Raw genomic sequence first — 20,013 nt, forward strand, 5'->3', positions numbered from 1 at the left:
GGAGGAGGAGGAGGAGGAGGAGGAGGAGGAGGAGGAGGAGGAGGAGGAAAAAGAGGCTGAGATTGGAAGAATCTTGGTTTTGAGACCAACCTGGGAGAAAAAGTTCATGAGCACCGGAGGAAGGGAAAACACTTGTCATCCTAGCTGCCTGGCAGCCTGACAAATAGACTGCCCCAGGCACAGGCTGGGGCAGGAAAGGAGCTTTTCTCAAAAATAACAACCAAAAACCAAGGCTGGAGATGTGGCTCAGTGGAAAGAGGGTGAGCACAAGGATCAGAGTTTAAATCCCAGTACAAACCACAGAGGACCGGACCTGGGAGGCGCCCCCTCGTGAGCGCTCAGCTGGACCCCGTTCCCTGTTCTGGCAGTTCAGGTTCAGGCTGGAGTTGTTTAAAATTACTCATGGGCAGATCCTGCATCTTTGATTGTGGTTCTGGGCTGAAATTGAGAGATGGCTTGTCTCTGTGTGAAAAGCAGTTCTGAGACACTGAGAGCCATTCCTGCCTTCAACACCTGTGCAGTGAGTGGTACCCCAACCCTTGTGCCAGGCTCCCCTTGGGTGTGTGTTTCTCTGTTTCCTCCTAGGGAGGTGGAGGGGCTAGGGGTGACCTAGGGGTCCTGGGCACAGCTACTCAGGACCTCGAGCCTCTGTTTGGGCATGGCTCATGGGCACACAGCCGCTGCCCCAGGGAGTTATTTGCATATTGAATAAAGGCAGTGGCACTAAAGCTATTTGTGGTCCACGCTCTATCTCGCCACCCCCTCGCCCTTCACCTGTGGCTGGGTGGAGTCTTGGGGTTTCCCAAGGCAGCAGGAAATCCAGGGGCCACTGTGATGAGTAGGGAGATCCAGGGAACAAATGTCTGCCTCTGTCTGCTGTCCTTGAAAGATACAGTCCCCAGTTCTTATAGTCCTACACAGATCCTTAGAGAACCCCCAGCAAGACTCCCTGTCATTTGCCAAGTTCAATACCTTCGCTGGATTTTCCCTTCCCTGTCTCATCTCTCCTCCCACACTCCAGTCGTCTGCCAGGATCTTGTGACTGAAGGTCCAGTCCCCTAGGCCACATGTCCACTTCTGTTTTAGATGAACCTATACTAAGACAGACAGGGTAAGGCTGTGTCTGTGGTCAAATCATAGCCTGGTGAGTGGAAGTTTCCAGAATAGAGCACGTGTTAGAACTGTAGCAAAGAAACTGACACAGAGGGGAGGGGAGGAGCCTCCACAGTCATGATGATCTCCCACTCTTGGGAGACAGAGTGCTGACTGCGTGCCAGCTCCTGCTCTCCTGAACCTGGCACTAGAAGTCAGGAAAGAGGGCTTGTCACTCACTGGGAACATAACAGGATGTTTACTTCACCTGCTTCCAGGGATGAAATGTCAGATCCCCAGGGCTTGAGGCCTGGAGCTAGATGGAGGGACAAGAAGAGTCACCATGAGTCTGCAAGGGTCAGTGACTACAGGAGAGCTCTTAGGGATGAGGCTTGGTGAAGTGGGCTTTTTTTCCTTTTCTTTCTTCCTTTTTTTGTAATTTTTACATTTACTTAAAAAAATTTAGTGTTGTTGGTTGTGGGGCTTGAACTCAGAGCCTGACCACTGTCCCTGAGCTCTTCTGCTCAAGGCAAGCACTTTGAGCCACAGGGCCACTTCAGATTTTCAGCTGGTTAATTGGAGATAAGAGTCTCACAGACTTTCCTTCCAGGCTGGCTTTGAACTGCGATCCTCAGGTCTCAGTCTCCTGAGTAGCTAGGATTATAGGCGTGAGCCACTGGTGGTGGTTTTTTCCTTCTTCCTTCCTTGCTTCCTTCCTTTCTTTCTTCCTTCCTTTCCTTCCTTCTTTCCTTCCTTCCTTCCTTCCTTCCTTCCTTCCTTCCTTCCTTCCTTCCTTCTTTCTTTCTTTCTTTCTTTCTTTCTTTCTTTCTTTCTTTCTTTCTTTCTTTCTTTCTTTTTTTCCCCCTATTTTTAATGATGGAAACAAAAAACATCTAAAACCGAAACTTTTGGAAGAACCACTTGTTCTTGCCAGTCTTCTATCTCTCCTCAAACTTGACCTTGGCCTCCTATCGGGCCTTGCGTTTAAGAGCTGGGTCTCTGAAGACATCCTGTTGACCACAGTTTTGTCCAAGGGGATAGCCACAGAGTACCTTGTGGCATAAGGTGATTGTAGTTATAAACCTTCACAAAGGACTTCATCTTTGACCTCTTGGGGATCTTCTTCTTGCCCTTGTTAGCTGTCACTTTTCGGGGATAGCAATCAATTCCTGCCACCGAAGCATGGTTGTAGGGGCGATCTGAGGTGCCATCATCAATGATCTTCACGATGACAGCTTTACATCCACATTAGCGTCTGGCCAGGACCAGCACCACTTTCCTGGGTTTCATGAAGTTGCCCATTTCGACAGCACCCAGCAGCCCTACAGCAAAAAGCTTATTTTTTTTTTGTCTTTTTTTTTTTTTGTACTGGGGATCGCTTTGCCACTGAGCTACATCGCAGCCCAGCTTATTTATTTTTTGAACTTGAGTTTTTATTTCTTTTAAAAAATATTATGGCAGAAAAAGGTTGTCACCTGTCCATCTAAAAAAGCTCATTTGGTCAAAAATACTCTAGAAAATTAATAGGAAAGTGGATCTGTAATTAAAAAATCATGGTAAAATTAAGGCAAATGGGAAGTGAAGCTATGGCTCAAGCAGTAGAGTGCCAACCTTGAGCATAAAAGCTAAACGGCAGCATCCAGGCTGAGTTCAAGCCCCCGTACTGGCATAAGGAGAAAAAAAAAAGGCAAATGGTCAATAAAGAATAAATGGAGGGCTGGGAAGGGGGCTTGTCTAGGAAGGTGGCTCAGTGGTAGAGTGCTTACCTGGCATGCATGAGGCCCTGGGTTTGATTCCTCAGCATCACATAAACAGAAAAAGCCAGAAGTGGTGCTGGGGCCCAAGTAGTAGAGAGGTAGGTAGCCTTGAGCTGAAGAACTGAGGGACAGTGCCCAGACCTAGAGTTCAAGATCCATGACCAGCAAAAAAAAAAAAAAAAAAAAAGAATGAATGGAGCTGGGCATGGTAGCTCACACCTGTAATCCTAGCTACTCAGGAAAGTGAGATCTGAGGATTGCACTTTGAAACCAGCCAGATAGGAAAGTTCATGAGATTCTTGTTGTTGTTGTTGTTGTGGGGCTTGAACTCTGGGCCTGGGCACTGTCCCTGAGCTTTTCTGCTCAAGGCAAGCACTCTACCACTTGAACCACAGCACCACTTCTGGTTTTCTGGTGGTTAATTGGAGATAAGAGTCTCATGGGCTTTCCTGCCACGCTGGTTGTGAACCACAATCCTCAGACCTCAGCCTCCTGAGTAGTAAGATTATAGGTGTGAGCCACTGGTGCCTGGTTCTAGGAGATTCTTATCTCCGGTTAACTACCCTCAATCCAGAAGTGGAGCTGTGGTTCAGAATGGTAGAGCCTTGAGTGAAAAAGCTCAGGGATGGCACTCAGGTTCTGACCAAAAAAAAAAAAAAAAAAGAAAAGAAATAATAAAAAGAATGTATGGGTATTTTTTCTTTGAGCCAAAAACATATATATGAGCAAAAAGAGAAACAAAGGACATCTTTCATCTACCAACCTGGCAGGATGTTAAAATGCTAGTGCCTAGCACAGAGTGACTGATGTGCACCTGTTCGTTCCTTCCTTGATAATGACTGTGTTTCCCAGGGTCCTTTGCAGTATGTGTGGCCACACAATAAAGCTCTCATTGATAGGATGTGTCAAAGGCTATTTATTGTTCAATGTTGGCTCCCTTTGTGTTGATCGAGGTCCTCACAAGAAGAGACAGTACCATCAAATTGGACAAATTCAGGAGGCCTAACTAAAGGGATACTTTACAAAGGTGTGGGCAGTATGTAAATAGGGGGTCCCTTGGCCTTTGTCCCTGGGAGATAACCCCCAAATCCTTGGCGTTTCCTGAGTAATAGCAGTGCTTCATTATTCATCACGGGCCCCTTGGACCCCTTTGGAGGGCTTATGCAAAGGAGTGACTCATGGCCTATAGACAGCTTATGTTAATGAGCTGACTCAGAATGGAGACTGACCCTGCCAGAAAGGACAAGCATGTGATTTGAGAGTTGGGACTTTGAGCCACATTTCATGAGCCCTTCCTCTGGGGACAGACATGAGACTAAAGACTGAATTCAGCCTCATGGCAAGCCTAATCGATTATGCCCATGTAACGAAATCACCTGTGCACTGGAGCGCAGGTGAGCAGCACTGGGTGGGCAGCTCTCCAGACGTGATGGGAGGTAAATGAAGATCAAGTGTGGGAGCCTCTCAGACTTGGCCGCCCACATCTCTTCTTTGGCTGCTTCTCATTTCTATTTACTTGCTAGTCACACATCTGTAACTACCCCACATTCGATGAACTGCTCTAGGATTATTGGATCCAGGGCAGTAGTGGAAACCCCAGATTTGCAAGCCAGCTGGTCAGAAGTGAGGGTAATTTGGGGAATCTCATAGTTGGCAGCTGGTATTTGAAGTGAAGGCAGTCTAGGGAAAGGCTGTGTTCATAACCTGTGTCTTGGACACCCTCTGGGTGTTGCTGTCAGAGGTTGTTGCAGGCAGGGCTTAGGAGAAGTAACAAGCTTTGATGTTTCTGCTAGCCAAGATGGGTGCTGGTATTCTCCTAAGGCCTCTGGACAGAATAACAAAGCAAGTACAAGCCCAGAGAGCATGCATGGCGTGGACCACTAGATAGAGGTGCAGCCTGGGATACCAGTCAGGAGGACCAGAGAACTGGGTGCTTTCTTTTCTCTTTCCTCTGGTCTCTTGCTCATTGGCTGAGCTTCACTGCAAGCAAATTCACAGAGGTCAGTTCTGCATCTACAGAGGTCAGCTGTCTGGGTGCAGAGCAGAGCAGAGAGAGCAGAGTGGGTCTGCAGGAGTTGATTTCCATATCACCTGTTCTCGGCTGCTGTTCTTTCTCCTCTCCTGCAGGAAAAAATTAAAGGAGGGTCTGGAAGTTTCTTTGCTTGCAATAGAGCTGGAGACAGTCCCCCAGATTATGGTAGAAGAAAACAGAGCCACAGCCCCTGAATGTCCTCTGGGAGGTTGGCCTCCTCAGCCTATGCTTCTTCCAGATGTTAAATAAACACCAAACTGACCATCTGCGTTCAGTAGCTTCCTCTCCTCCCCTCCCCTCCCCTTCCTTCCTGTCTCCTCTCCCCTCCTCTCCCCTCTCCTCCCCTCTCTTTTCCTCTCCTCCCCTACCCTGCTTTTCCCTACCCTCCCTTCCCTTCCTTCCTTTCCCTTCCCTTCCTTTCTCATCCCTTTCCCTTCTCTCCTTTCTCTCCCTCTCCCTCCTTCCTTGCCTCCTTCCTTTCCTTGCTCTTTACTTATTTTTTTTTTCAGTAGTAGGGATTGAACTTAGGCCTTTCTTGACCCCATTATTGACCTATGCCCTGTTTTTATCACTTTTAGTTATTTTTCAGATAGGATCTCCAGCTTTTGCCCTTGTTGGCCTCAGATCACAAAACCCCTGCATTTTCCTTCAGTGTAGCTGGAGGCGCCACCACACCTGCTCCCCCTCCCATTGTAGCTTTTCCTACTTTCTTTGTCCCAGTAGTTCAGTCTGTCCTGGGCATGGAGTAAGAGCTCAGGTTCAGGACTGCAGTGCTGGAGAGAGGGTAACTGGGTACCATGTTTCTCAAAAGCTTTTGAAGATACTGTATAAAGAACTTTAAACGTTTAGACCCTTTAACTTCATGATTCTGTTTCTTGGAGCTTAAGAAAACAGGCACCAATATTAATGTGGGTGTCTTCAAATAGATGCCATAGCTGTGGTTTACATAAAAATAAAGAATAGAAGCAATAACAATAAAAATAACAAGAATGATTAATAGAATTAGTTAACACAGAATACTATATTATAGTAGAACAATTGGTTTCTATGTAGAATTTCTAATGTGAGAAAATGCTAATAATATAATTTTATGTAAAAACTCAGGATGTAAAAGTATGATAGGGACCAGAAGTTATGATCCCTTTTCTTCCCTCATTATGAGGCTCATGGCCAACTGTTCTGTAACAAACGGCAAGAGAAGAACATCATGAATTTATTTGATCAAAGTTCTTTCTGACATGAGAACCTTCAGAGATGGAGGCCCAGGGAAAACTGTGTTTTCATGTTTTGGTTTGATGAAGAACAGACAGCCATGTAGAAATGTGACTGGACAACATAACTGGACCTAACTATAATAGACTGAGAACGGACAGCCAGGCCTGTCCGTTCAGATTCTTTAGGGCCTCTCTGGGCAGCCTTCCTTCCACCTACTAATGTGGCAGGACCTCCAAAATGACAGTCTCTCTGGTGCTTCTCTCTGTTTTCTTGCTTCAGGGGACAGGGGTGCTATTTTCTAGGGTCTACTTTGACGAAGAGGAATTCTAGTTTCAATGACTGTCTTTGGGGGAGGGAGGAGCAGGAGATGGAGGGACCTAAGAAGGTAATAGAGAATTTGCTTCTGAAGCTGGCCCCAATGTAGTTGCAACTATTCACATGCAGAAGCTCTGTATTTTGAGGTATCACTTTCTGAATCCCATTTGTTTCATCTTTTTTATGTTGGTATTTAAGGAAAGACTGAAATAAATGTGCCAAAATAGTAACTGAGCATGCCTGGATTATGGATAATACTTTCTCTTTATTCATAATTTTATCTTTTTTCCCAGTGTGCCTCCAAGGACAATATTTTGTTTTAAAAATAAGAACATGTCTGGGAATGTGACTTAGTGGTAGAGTGCTTGCCTAGCATGAATGAAGCCCTGGGTTCAATTCTTCAGTACCACATAAATAGAAAAAGCCAGAAGTGGTGCTATGGTTCAAGTGGTAGAGTGCTAACCTTGAGCAAAAAAAGCTCAGGGGCTGGGAAGGAGGCTCAGTGGTAGAGTGCTTGCCTTACATGCATGAGGCCCTAGGTTTGATTCCTCAGTACCACATAAACAGAAAAGGTGCTAAGTGGTGCTGTGGCTCAAGTGGTAGAGTGCTAGCCTTGAGCAAAAAGAGCTGAGGGACAGCGCTCAGGCCCAAAGTTCAAGCCCTACAACCAAAAAAAGGAAAGAAAAAGAAAAAATAAGAAGCTCAGGGACAGTGCCCAGGCCCTGAGTTCAAGCCCTAGGACTGGCAAAAATAAAATAAAAACAAATTATGCGATTAAAAACTAGCTACTAGTTGGGTGCTGGTGGCTCACACCTGTAATCCTAGCTACTCTGGAGGCTGAGATCTGATGATTGCAGTTCAAAGCCAGCCCAGGCAGAAAAGTCCGTGAGACTCTTATCCAGTTAACCACCCCCAAATCATAAGTAGAGCTGTGGTTCAAAATGGTAGAGTGCTAGCCTTGAGCACAGAAGCTCAGGGACAGTTCCCAAGCCCTGAGTCCAAGTCCCTTGACCACCACCACCACCAAAAAAAAAAAGTAGCTGTTGCTAGGAGCTGGTAGCTCACGTCTGTAACCCTAGCTGCTCAGGAGGCTGAGAGCTGAGGATCACAGTTTGAAGCCAGCCCACACAGGACAGTCTGTGAGACTCTTATCTATAATGAACCATAAAAAAACAGAAGTAGAGCTGTGGTTCAAGTGGTAGAGCATTAGCCTCGAGTACAAAAGCTCAGGGACAGTGTCCAGACCTGACTTCATGTACCAGGATCAGAAAAAAAGTAGCTATGGATAGACATGCAGTGATTCACACTTTGTAGTCCTAACTACTTGGAAGGCTGTGATTAGGATTAAGGCCAACCCCTTCCCCTCCAAAAAAGCTTCTGAGATTCTTCTCAGTAAAAGAAGCTGTGTACAGCTATGTGTGTTTATCCCATCAACATGGGAAGCTGAGATCAGGAGGATTATGGTTCCAGGCCAGAACATGTTAAAAAATATCACTATACTCCACCTTAAAGGAAGAAGCTGGGCATAGTGACAGACATATCTGCCATCTCAGCTATGGCAGGAAGCATATAATCGGAGGATCACAGTTCAGACATAGACCTAGGGAAAAAATAGGAGAGCCTGTCCAAAATATCCAATGCAGAAAAAGGTTAGAGACATGATTCGAAGGTAGAGTACCTACCCAACAAATTCAAGGCAAATTCAAGTCAAACCCTAGTATACCTGCTCCCCTGCCCCCAACAAAGAAGTGAATATCCATAAACTAGCAACAACCAACGTCTTTGTCAGTCTCAGAGCAAACCCTGAAGACTGTGAGACTTCAATCACAGAAACATATTGCTCACAGTTCCTGAAGGCGGCGAAGCCCACGGCAAAGGCACCAGCAGATTTAGTGTCAACAGATTTAGTGTCAGGTGTTTGCCTGCATCCGGGGTCATAGACGGCACCTTCTTGCTGTTTCCTTACATGGTGCAAGGGCTCTGGGTGCTCTCCAAGGTCTCTCATAAGGGCTGTGCCCTTATGACCTCATCAGCTCCTAAAGGACCCATTTTAATGTAATGCCATCATGTTTGGGGAGGGGATAGAAGCGTTCAGCCAATAGCATCATGAGATCTCTTGCTTGCCTTTCCTAGTGCCTGAATTTGCTTCTGCTTTCCTGTCTCTGAGTCCTATACACTGTTGATCCTTCTGATTTTTCAAGATGTTCTAATAGTCACCTACAACATTGCCAGAATTAACTGCCATCATTATGGAGTATCTGGTCTTGTAAAAAGCCCACCTTATGGCAAACCCCAGCATGTCCCATTCAGGAAATGAGAGATTGGATCTACCAGTAGCTCAATGGAGAAGGGCAGGATGAAGGGACCTGCAGGGAAAGGCAAATCAAGTTTTCAGCACCAAGGAGAGCTCTGAGGGAGCTGTGATCCACAGGATCTGCGTGCGGACCCTCCACCCTGGGAAGCTTAAGAGATCTCATCTTTTATGCTGAGTGTAATAGACTACTAAGGCTTTCCGAAAAGCTTACTGGGGAGAACTGTGAAACTCTTTATAGATTCCAAGATCGATTAGTGATGTCTGCCACGGGTAGAAAAAGAATAAGTCTTTGGCAGGGGAAATCTATGTAATCTGGGTATTTGTTTTATATACTTATAACATTTGAGAATTTTATTCAGTTGCTAGTAAGAGAGACTGAAAATCCATAGGACCATCAACAAAGTAGAAATTTACTGTTATCTCATGTAAGCACAGTCTAAAGGTAGGCTTTCTGGAAGACCCATGGTTATCAAGGACTTAGACTCTTCCAAATTCACTGCTTTGTGATGTCCATTACTTTGTAGTCCTTGAAGGCTGCTGCAGTTTCAGCCATCATATCTTTATTCCAAACAGGAGGAAGGAGATGGAAGGAGAAAGAAAGCATTTCAGCTTTTGTACCTTTCAATGAGCCTCCACAGAATATAGTCCTGAAAAACATGTGTCTACCTATTATTGACCAGGACAAAGACACATGGCTACGCTCACCACAGAAGAGGCTGGCATCAGTGGTCTTTAGTTAGATACTTGTACTTCTATTATTAATGAAGAAAGAAATGAAAAAGATTCTGGTTAAGTAACTATAGTCCTTTCTATCATGCACTGTTTTGTTTGCACATAAGATAGATAGGTTTGCAACTGCATTTTTTTTCACATTCAGTATACCTTGAAGATTTTTCAAAGTCAGAATACATAGTTTCCTCTCAATCTTTTTTTTCTTATGCCGGTCCTAGATTTTGAGCTCAAAGCCTCACACTCACCCAGCTGTCTGGCTGAGCTGGCACTCTACTGCTTGAACCACACTTCTAGCCTTGCTTCTTGTTGGTTATTTTGGAGATGGAATCTTGAGGATTTTCCTACCCAGCTTTGAACTATGATCTACTGGATTGAAGCCTTCTAAATAGCTAGCAGTGTAGACATGAGCCACCAGTACTTGGTTGTCTATCTTTTTTAACTAATACCAACATTTTGTGATAAAATTATGCCACATTCATCTTTTATCTGCATATACTACAAATATTTCACCTTTCTATCAGTTTTCATTTTATTCATAGTATATTTCATAAGATAGAATTTAAATATATTTTGTCATATCTTTTCCTTTACTATTTGAAATTGAGAGGTTTCTGTCATGAGAATATAAAAAAATGCTTTACTTTCTCTTTTAAAATCTTTTATTTGCATAACTAATGTTGAGTATTTTGACCTATGCATTTTTTGTGAAGCTTATTTCTGAACATTCTATGGTCTTTCATCCTATGATGAGTGGGAGCTTCCTTATGAAATTTTATAATTGGTTAGTACCAATGGCAAGGAAAGCTATAATGTTTTTACACATTGGTCTTATATATCCAGTCTCCTTACTGAATTTTCTTATTTGTTTATAACAGTTTTTTAAAAAATTACATTCCTCTTAGATTTTATACTCTTCTTGTCTTCAAAAAGTAGCAGTTGGGGCATTGCTTTTCAATATTAATATCCAACTATCAGTCTATCTTCTAGCTTATGTTCTTCAAAGTAAGTTTCAGACATGAGTACATTTCCCCCTGAAGCACATCAGCTTGCATCTTCTTAACTTGTGTTCAAAACTTGCTTAGGGTTCTTTTTCTCCTTTTGGAAAAAAGATTCATGTAACACCTAATGAAAGGAGAAATTTCAAATGCAACATTTCATGAATTTTGATCACTGCAGGCACTTAGGGAATTCAGGCCCCATTGAGATATGAAACATTGCCAGCACCCAATAAACTCTACTCTACCCCTTCCAACCACTCACTTTCAGTAATAACCACTATTCCTTCTCCTGTCCACTAGATTTCTTCTAGAATTTCTTGTAAGTCAACCAGCCACTGGTGACTCACACATGTAATCATAGCTACTCAGGAAGCTGAGATCTCAGGATCATGGTTAGAAGCCAGCTAGGACGGGCAAATCTGAGAGATTTTTCTGTCCAATGAAGCACCAAAAAGCCAGAAGTAGATCTGTGGCTGGAGTGGTAGAGCCAGCTGCGAGCAAAAAGGCTGAACAAGAGTGTGAGGCTCTGAGTTCAAGCCCCAGTACTGGCATCAAAAAAATTTTTTAATATGAGTGGAAATACAAGCATGTACTATTTTGTTTAATGGTTTTTTTGTGTTGTCTTCATGGTTATTTTTCACTGTTAAATAATTACATAACTATAACTTATTCTTTTATTGTTGGATTTTGGGGGTAGCTTCAGTTTGGAGTTGCTAGAATAAATTATCTCATGGGTTTTCCTGCCTGGGCTAGTTTCAAACTGTGATCCTCAGCCTCCTGAGTAGCTTTGATTACAGGTGTGAGCCACAAGCTCACAGTAATTTTTTTTTATATTTATATTTCTTTTTTTTTATTGTGAAAATACCATACAGAGGAGTTACAATTGCATGGGCAAGATAACAAGTACATTTCTTATCAAGAATTGTTGCCTCCTGTTTGTTTCCCTTTCCTATCCCTTCCCATACTCCTCCCACCTCCCTCCACCCAATCCTTCCTCCCCCACCCCCACCAAAGTTGTAAAGTTCATTATTCAACATAACCACTTGTACATCTAATTGTTGCAATGGGTCCACCTGTATCCCTATTTAAATGATTTGTTTTTTTCCTTCCCCTCCACAAATTATACCAACATCAAATACAGTGAAAGCAGGAGTTATACCATGGGGGAGGGACATACAAAGCAACATAGAAATCATCTTATAAATATGTTAGAAACAAATGCATGAAAGAGAAAAAAAAAACATTTGAATACTTATCTTGGGATTCATTCCCCTAACATCAACTTATCTGACCTTTTCTGCTTGACTCAGACATATACTAGTTATTGCAAATAAGGGAAACCATGTGGCCCAGTAATTATTATAAGATTTTTTTTTCAGCTTTAGGTTCACAGCAAAATTGAGAGGGAAGGCAGGGAGATTGTGACTCTCTGTCCTGCCCCACACATGAGCAGCCTGGCTTAATAGAAACCACGCCCATCAGAGCCACACAGTTCCCCAATAGATGCATTTGTATTGAGCATCATTACCACCCACGGTCCAGAGTTTACTGAGAGTTCACCTGATGGTGTCTGCATCTGTATGTAAGGTGACTTCTTTCACTGGCTGCCCAAATGTCAAGATTTTCCTCTCCATCTTTAACTGTAAGAATTTTGAATACAATAGAATTTTTAGATTAAAAAATGTTATTGTCCTCTGATCTCCTTGGATCTATGATTTATTCTTCTGATTTTTCATTAATTTGGGGGTAGGGAAATTTTCACCCATTCATCTGCTATTCCTTTCCCTTCTCTCTCTCTCTCTCTCTCTCTCTCTCTCTCTCTCTCTCTCTCTCTCTCTCTTTATATATATATAATATATATATGTATATATATGTATATTAGGTCATCTGGTACTCTCCCACAGCAGCAAGCCTTACCTTATGCCTTGTTTCATTTCTTAAAACATCCAACAGCCCTGCAGTGGTTTAACCCTGTTGTCCCTTTGTGACCTTTTGCTGTGTTGCAATGTATGGCTGCTGGTGATGTTTTTCAACCTTTATTTATTTGAAATGCTGTTATTCTTGCCTTCCATTTTGAAGGGTATTTTTTGTTGTGAATAGGAGTCTAGCTTGGTAGTCTAGCTTGAAAGATTTCATTCCACTCTCCTGTGTTCTATAGTTTACACTAAAAAGTCATCTGTAAGCCTTGCTGGGAATCTTGAGGTTGTGAATGTGTGTGCCTCCTTTCCATCTCTCTCCCTCTTTAAGAATGATCTGAGCCGGGCGCTGGTGGCTCATGCCTGTAATCCTAGCTACTCAGGAGGCTGAGATCTGAGGATCGCGGTTCAAAGCCAGCCCGGGCAGGAGAGACCGTGAGACTCCTATCTCCAATAAACCACCAGAAAACCGGAAGTGGTGCTGTAGCTCAAGTGGTAGAGCGCTCGCCTTGAGCTGAAGAGCTGAGGGACAGCGCCCAGGCCCAGAGTTCAAGCCCCACGGCCGACAAAAAAAAAAAAAAAAAGAATGATCTGTACCTTGTATTTTCAATAATTGTACCACAATGCCCTGAGATGTGCTTTTCCTTTAAAAACATTTTTAAAATATTTATCTTTTGTTGTTTAGGGAATGTCCTGTCTTTTGAGGTTATTCCCTTTACATAGTTTTGGAAATTTTTTCAGCCACCATCTTTAACTATCCAAGAGGCTGAGATCTGAGGATCACAGTTTTCCAGCCTGTGCAGAAAAGTCTGTGAAAGTTTCATCTCCAATTAACTAGGAAAAAGTCAGAAGTGAAGATGTGGTTCAAGTGGTAGAGTTCTAGCCCTGAGTGAAAACAATACCCAGCTCTGAGTTCAAGGCCTAGTATATACAGACAGACAGACACAGACAGCAGACAGTCAGACAGACAGACACAGAGACAGACACATACAGACACACACACAGACACACACACAGACACACACATACAGACACACACACACAGACACACACAGACACACAGACACACACAGACACAGACACAGACACACAGACACACAGACACAGACACACACACACACACACACACACACACACACACACACACATACACACACACACACACACTGGAAAGGTCTTAGATCCCACCTGTCATGTTGGCACTCTGGACCACTAACAGCTTTATTGTCTTCTCTTTCCTCAACAGAGCCTTTCATCTTGAGTCAAGCAAGACCTCAGTACAATCCTGGACCTGAGAGATGCCCCAGGCAGGAAAACAGCCATGGCTGTCAACTCCCCAAGAAGATCTGGATCCTACTGTAAGCATTGTGCCCACCTTTGTTCCTCAGCTCCACCCAGACCTGAGCTCCTCCCAGCCATGGAGTTCCCGCCATACCGCTGGCCCCTCCCTCACTCTACCCAGACCCACCAGAGCTTCCTTCTACCTCACTTCCTGCCCCCAGACCCTCCTGCTACCTGGATAGTGAAGAGTGTTATGTGTGAAAATATGGTTCCTCTAATAAACCTCATAACAATCTTTATCCTATGCCTACCTGCCTCCACGTGGTCCCCTGGGATGGATGTGAAGGATTCCTTTCACCTACTCCATCTCATCCTCATTTCTACAGCTCCATAATTACTTTAGTAATATGATGTTCCCATGTGTATTTTTCAGCCCAGTAAATATTGCCTACTCTATCTCACCCCCAAATAGAAATCTCCCTCCCTGACACATTTGACCTGTACTTAACGTATTTTTTCTGTGTGTATCTACCCTTTCTCAACAACTCTCCTCTATTTGCATTAGTTGAACAACACCCTCAGTCTCTACGCCACTCCTGAGGACCCATTGGGGTGATCTGGGGTTTTAGTTCCTCTATTATTGTTGTGCTGCTACTGTCCTTGTATTATGCATTCAAAACTAGAAATAACTACAAAGTACTACTGAGTTGTTTTTAAATATTTAAAAGATTATCTTTAAGTAATGTACAAAGGAGTTGCCATTCACCAGAGCAGTTTATGAATACAGCGCCTCTTGATCACCGTCACCCCTTTCAACATTCTCACTCATCTCTCCCAGCCACCCCTTCCCTTACTTATCTTAAGTTTTAGATTATGTGTTGAATTGTTTTTGCCACTTAACAAAGCAGTTTATGTAGACAGTGCATTTTGATCTGTGTCACCACTGCAACACCTTCACCCACCTTTGACCCATCTCGTCCCTTATATTTCTGGATTCTGTGATATATACAATGAATTCTTTCCTGCATTCTCCCTCTTTCCCCCTTCATTCTTTTACCTCTCTTTCCTTGGCCCCACTTTCCCCATTGGCAAGTACCCATTTCCTGGTATTTATTTTTACTGGACTTTGACTTAGTCTTTTTAAAGAATTACACCATTTGTGCTTTCCATAGAGTCTATTAAACTTAGCTAATTCACTTGTAACCCCTTGCTTACCACCCAATATGTTTACTTGTGGATTTATAGGCACACTCTAGCTCTCACAAATGAGGGAAACCATGCAACTTGTGTTTCTCTAGGTGTGGCTTACTTTGCTTAATACAATTCTCTCCCAAGTCTTTCTAGTTCCTTACAAAATAGTCCAATATCATTCTTTCTGATGCATGAGTAGACACATTTTCTTGATCCATTTGTCCATTGAGGGGCATCTGGGTTGATTCCATAACTTACGTATGGTAAATAATGCTGCAGTGAACATGGTTGTGCTGGTAGCTTTAGTGTAACCTTGTTTGTGGTCTGTTAGATAATTGCCCAGAAGTGGAATTTCTGGGACAAAGGGAAGCTCTATGTTTATTCTCCTGAGGAACCTCCATACTGCTTTTCCAGTATGGTTGACAAGTTTACATTCCCATCAACATGTAGTGTTCCCACATTCCTGCCAGTATTTGTTATTGCTTGTTTTTTTGATAATGGCCATTTTAACTGGAGTGAGGTGGAATTTCAATGTTGCTTTGTTTTGTATTTCCTTTATGGCCAGAGATGTTGAACATTTCTTCCCGTGTCTATTGGCCATTTTTAAAGTTCCTATACCACAAGTCTTGTTTGGCAGAGGTCTTGTTTCCTTGGCTACTATGCATGTGACAGCATTTAGGTCAAGGGTGGATCAACCTTGATCATGAGATTATAAAGAAGCTGAAAAAGTTATCTAGATTTATTTATTGTGTGTTTTGTTTTTAGGTGCTGGAGTTTGAACTCAGGGCCTTCTTGACCTTGCTAGGAAGGCACTGAACAACATCTTTCCCCCTATTTTGCAATGGTTATTTTTGAGGTAGGGTCTTCCTTCCCTCCTGGGTATATTCCTGGACTGTGATCCACATGTTTTAAGCTTGTTTGTCATAGCTGGGATAAGAGGCATGTGCTACAATGCCAAGCTTCTTTCCATTGAGATGAAATATCTAAGATTTTTCTACCTAGGCTGGCCTGAAATTACATACTTCCTGATTCCAGTCTCCTATGCATATGGGATTACAGGTATGTATCATGACTCCCAGTTATTGGTTGCGAAGGGGTTTTGCATTATTTTACTGATCTAAACCTCTCAAGTAGCTAGGATTACTGGCATGAGCCACTGGCACCTGACACTATTTCATTGTAGGGAAACTCAGTGATGAGAATCAGAGAAGCCATTGCTTAAAAGGCCAAATCATGCAACTTTATTGGAGGGCTGGAGGACTGCTGGTGGACTCAAGTCCTTTCTATGTTTGGATATAGAAATACTTACTATGTATTAATTACCTATGGGAGGCAGTGTAGTAACATACTATGTGTGTTTGTAGTCTAGGAGTGTGTGGTTGGCTGTACTGGCCAGGTATGTGCTCATATGTCACCTCACAAAGCATCTGTCAAGATGTCTTTGCACTGTCAGATGACACATGACTGATACGTTCATGAGTGGTTTCTTTTAGAGTGTGTGAGTAGAGAATTTTTTCAGAAACTGTGTTCCAACCAGCTTCATTTTCCTCTCCGTTGAAGGAAAGCCAGTTGGGTTAAGTATCGGATCTTAAGATCCAAATAATTTCTACAGAAATTCCCCTTGCTTTCCAGGATTGCCAAAGAGAATGTGTCATCCCTTTACCAGCACTTACTGGTGAGATGTTTTCCTCTGAGATTTTTTCCCTCTGTGTCCAGGAGTGAAATTTCTTCCTTTACATGACTTATCTCATTTATTGTTGCTTAATGCTTGATTGATCTCCTCAACTTAGAGACTCAGGTTTCTTCAGTCCTAGGAAATGTTCTTCTATTGACTCACTGATTGCCTTCCCCCTTCTCCTTAGAGAACTCCTATTAAGTACTAGATAAACACCAAGCTTCTGCATCGAGTCTCTGTGCCCTTTCTTTCTTTTTTCTGCTTTTCTTTTATTCTTTTTCTCTCAGTAATTTTGCACTACAGCCTGAGGGGGGGAAATCCTGACTCTTTTCCCCCAGAAAACAGTCTTGAAATATTGCAATAAGATTAAGAAACATGAATAAGTGACATAACAAAATATTCATTTTATTAGAACTTTGCATTTCCCATATTTGCTTCCTACGTTCATTTTGTTTTACTTTTTATTATCTTTTTTTTTTTAAGAGACCCAACATTTCCATTAGAACCGAATCCCTGTGTTCTCCTCTCTCCAACCCTCTTATTTCCTCTCCAGAGGAAATAATATATGCTGAATTTGGGTTTAGGATTTCTCAATTCCCTTTTTTATTAAAGTATTATTTGTATATAATAGAATTAATTTTAAATATGCCATATGAAGAATCTGAGAATCATATAAAATTGTGCATCCATCATCACAACCAAATTATAGAACAAGTCCATCAACCAAGACACGTTTCTTCTATCCCTTTCTAGTTAATCCCCTGACCTAAACAAAAATTCCTTCCCACCAATTTTGCCTTTTCTAGAATTTTCTGTAAGGAGAAATCACGGAGTCCATTGTCTCTGATGTTTGAAGTCTTTTAAGTAGCACATCCTTTGAGATTCAAACATGTTGTTGTATGTATTTCATGATTTTTCATCACTGAGTAGTATTCCCAACTCTTAAATGGGTGTCACCCTGGTTTTGGTTGTCTCAAACAAAGAATTGAGCACATGAGTAATGAGAGCAGCTCGGGATTATGGATGTGAAATTAAAGCACAAAGAGCGAGATAGGCTCCCAGTGTAGGACAGGCCTGAGCAAGAAAGCTCGGAGGCCCTGAGAAATGGTGTCCAGAGCACTTTGACAGCTGGTTGGGATTGAAAGCAGGGTCACAGGTCCCTCCCACCTTTCTTGATGGACAGGTTTGAGTGGCAGGTAGCAATTATGTAATAGTTTTTAAACTATGCATGCCCATTCCCACATAACAGCACATTCTGTTATAATGGATTAATGCTAACACAGTACATAAACATGAGTCTTTAATTAGGGATATCTCTGGAAAGTTCACTGAAAGACAGCCAAGCACAGTATGGGTAGGTACCATTAAGTAGAATTTTATTTTGCTGAACAAGGATCCTGTTATCTAGGTGTGATGCTCATTTGCATGATCTTGAGGCAGGCTATTAGGACCAGTCTGGAGGCATTCTTCAGGCAGGATTGGATCAGTGACTGGTCTTACAGCACAGACCTGTTTTACCTGCCTGCTATGCTACTATGGGCATACGATTCATTTGGCCATTCATTTGGGAAGCTCTTGCTTTGAGGTTATTCTGAATAAGGCCACAGTTGGTGTACTAATCTTGGTGTGGGATATATGTTCTCATTTCTTTTGAGGGGTAAAATATCTGCGAGTAGAAATGCTGTGCCATAGGGTGCGCATGTGTTTCGCATGGTTCTGTGTTAGTTTCCAAAGCAGTTGTGCCCAGTTGTAGTCTAGGAGAGTTCCAGTGGCTCCAGATCTGCACCCACACTGCCTGTTGACGGTGTCCCTTCAACATTAGTGGTGGAATTTTGTTATAATAACAAATTTAATTGTATTTATGTGATGGTTGCCATTGATCTGTCTCCATTTGTGAAATTTGTATCATTTGCTCATTTTCATTGGGTTGTTTGTCTTATTATCACATTGTAAAAATTCTTGCTGGGCACCTATGGCTCACACCTATAATCCTAGCGATGTGTAATAGTGAGATCAAAGCCAGCCTGGGCAGGAAAGTTTGTGAGACTCTTATCTCTCCAATTAACCACAAGAAACTGGAAGTGAAGCTGTGGCTCAAAGTGGTAAAGCACTAATTTTCAGCAAAAAAGCTCAGGGCCAGTGCCCAGATTCTGAGTTCAAAGCCCAGTACTGGTATACACACAGACACAGACAGAGAAGTCTTTGTATGTTTTGGTAAATATTCTCTGTATTTTTTGGGGGGGGGTCTGGTCGTGGGGCCTGAACTCTGGGCCTGGGCGCTGTCCCTTAGCTCTTCAGCTCAAGGCTAGTGCTCTACCACTTGAGCCACAGCACCACTTCCAGCTTATTTTTTTCTTTTTGCTTATGTGGTGCTGAGGAATCGAACCCAGGGCCTTGAGCATGCAAGGCAAGTGCTCTACCACTGAGACACCTTCCCAGCCCCTCTGTATTTTTTGTTCGTTTGCTTTGGGTCAGTCATGGGGCCTGAACTCTGGGCCTGGGCGCTGTCCCTCAGCTCTTCAACTCAAGGCTAGTGCTCTACCATCTGAGCCACAGTGCCACTTCTGGCTTTTTCTGCTTATGTGGTGTTGAGGAATCGAACCCAGGGCTTCCTACATACAAGGCAAGCACTCTATCACTGAGCCCTCTTCCCAGCCCCTCTTTGTATTTTTTTAAAGTGGATTTTTATAGGTACATTCATCATGTTAACCCTGAATGCATTAAAAAGGCATATAGTATTGTTTTCATGTTTTACACTTTATATAATATATATTGCACAAATGTGTCATTCTGTAATTACTCTTCCACCCCCCCCTCCAGCATTCCATTTTTTTAAAATATAGTTTATTGTTATTATTAAGCCAATATACAGAGGAGTTACCACTTCACAAGTTAGGTAATAAGTACATTTCTTTTTTTGGGGGTGTGGAATGTCACCCCTCCCTTTGCTTCCCCCCAGTTTCCTCCTCCCGTCCCGGCCCACAAGCTAAGTACTACATTTTTAAAATGTATCCCTGTGGATACATATGGCTGGAGATGTTTCATGTTACCTTCTATAATGGGACCAAAACATGATTTATCCCTTCTCTTTCAGATCATGGGTTGTTTCCAGTTTTTGCTATCACAAATAGCTCTGCAGTCAGCTATCTATCCCACACATTTCCTTACACACATACGAGTCTCTTCGCCCACACTCAGAAGACGCTGTCCCCCACTTTCCTTCCAGCTTTTGTATCACCCCCATCTATTCCACTCGCCAGCCAACCTACTGGGTTGAAACCAACAATTATTGAAATTATTTTAATTTTCCCAGATCTCTTAGCGATTTCTTTTGTCATAAGCCTAGTCTCAGTTGATGGACATGACATCTTCTCCAATCTCCTCAGGGCAACGATTAGACTCTGAGGTCTTCTGCAGGTATTTGCTGTAAGTCAATCTTCTTGGCCTTCACTCAGGACCCCCTTTCCCCCCTGTTAAGCCAGATACCTCTCTTTA

At 42.9% G+C, this 20,013-nt stretch overlaps 1 pseudogene; it reads right to left on the minus strand.

The window, feature by feature from the left end:
* Window positions 1-1,985: 1,985 nt before the first annotated feature.
* LOC138816588 (large ribosomal subunit protein eL27-like) lies at window positions 1,986-2,394 on the minus strand (annotated as a pseudogene).
* Window positions 2,395-20,013: the final 17,619 nt, after the last annotated feature.

Source organism: Dipodomys merriami, unplaced genomic scaffold (genome assembly GCF_024711535.1).
Source record: "Dipodomys merriami isolate MVZ:Mamm:240054 unplaced genomic scaffold, mDipMer1.0.p SCAF_11, whole genome shotgun sequence".
NCBI lineage: Eukaryota > Metazoa > Chordata > Mammalia > Rodentia > Heteromyidae > Dipodomys > Dipodomys merriami.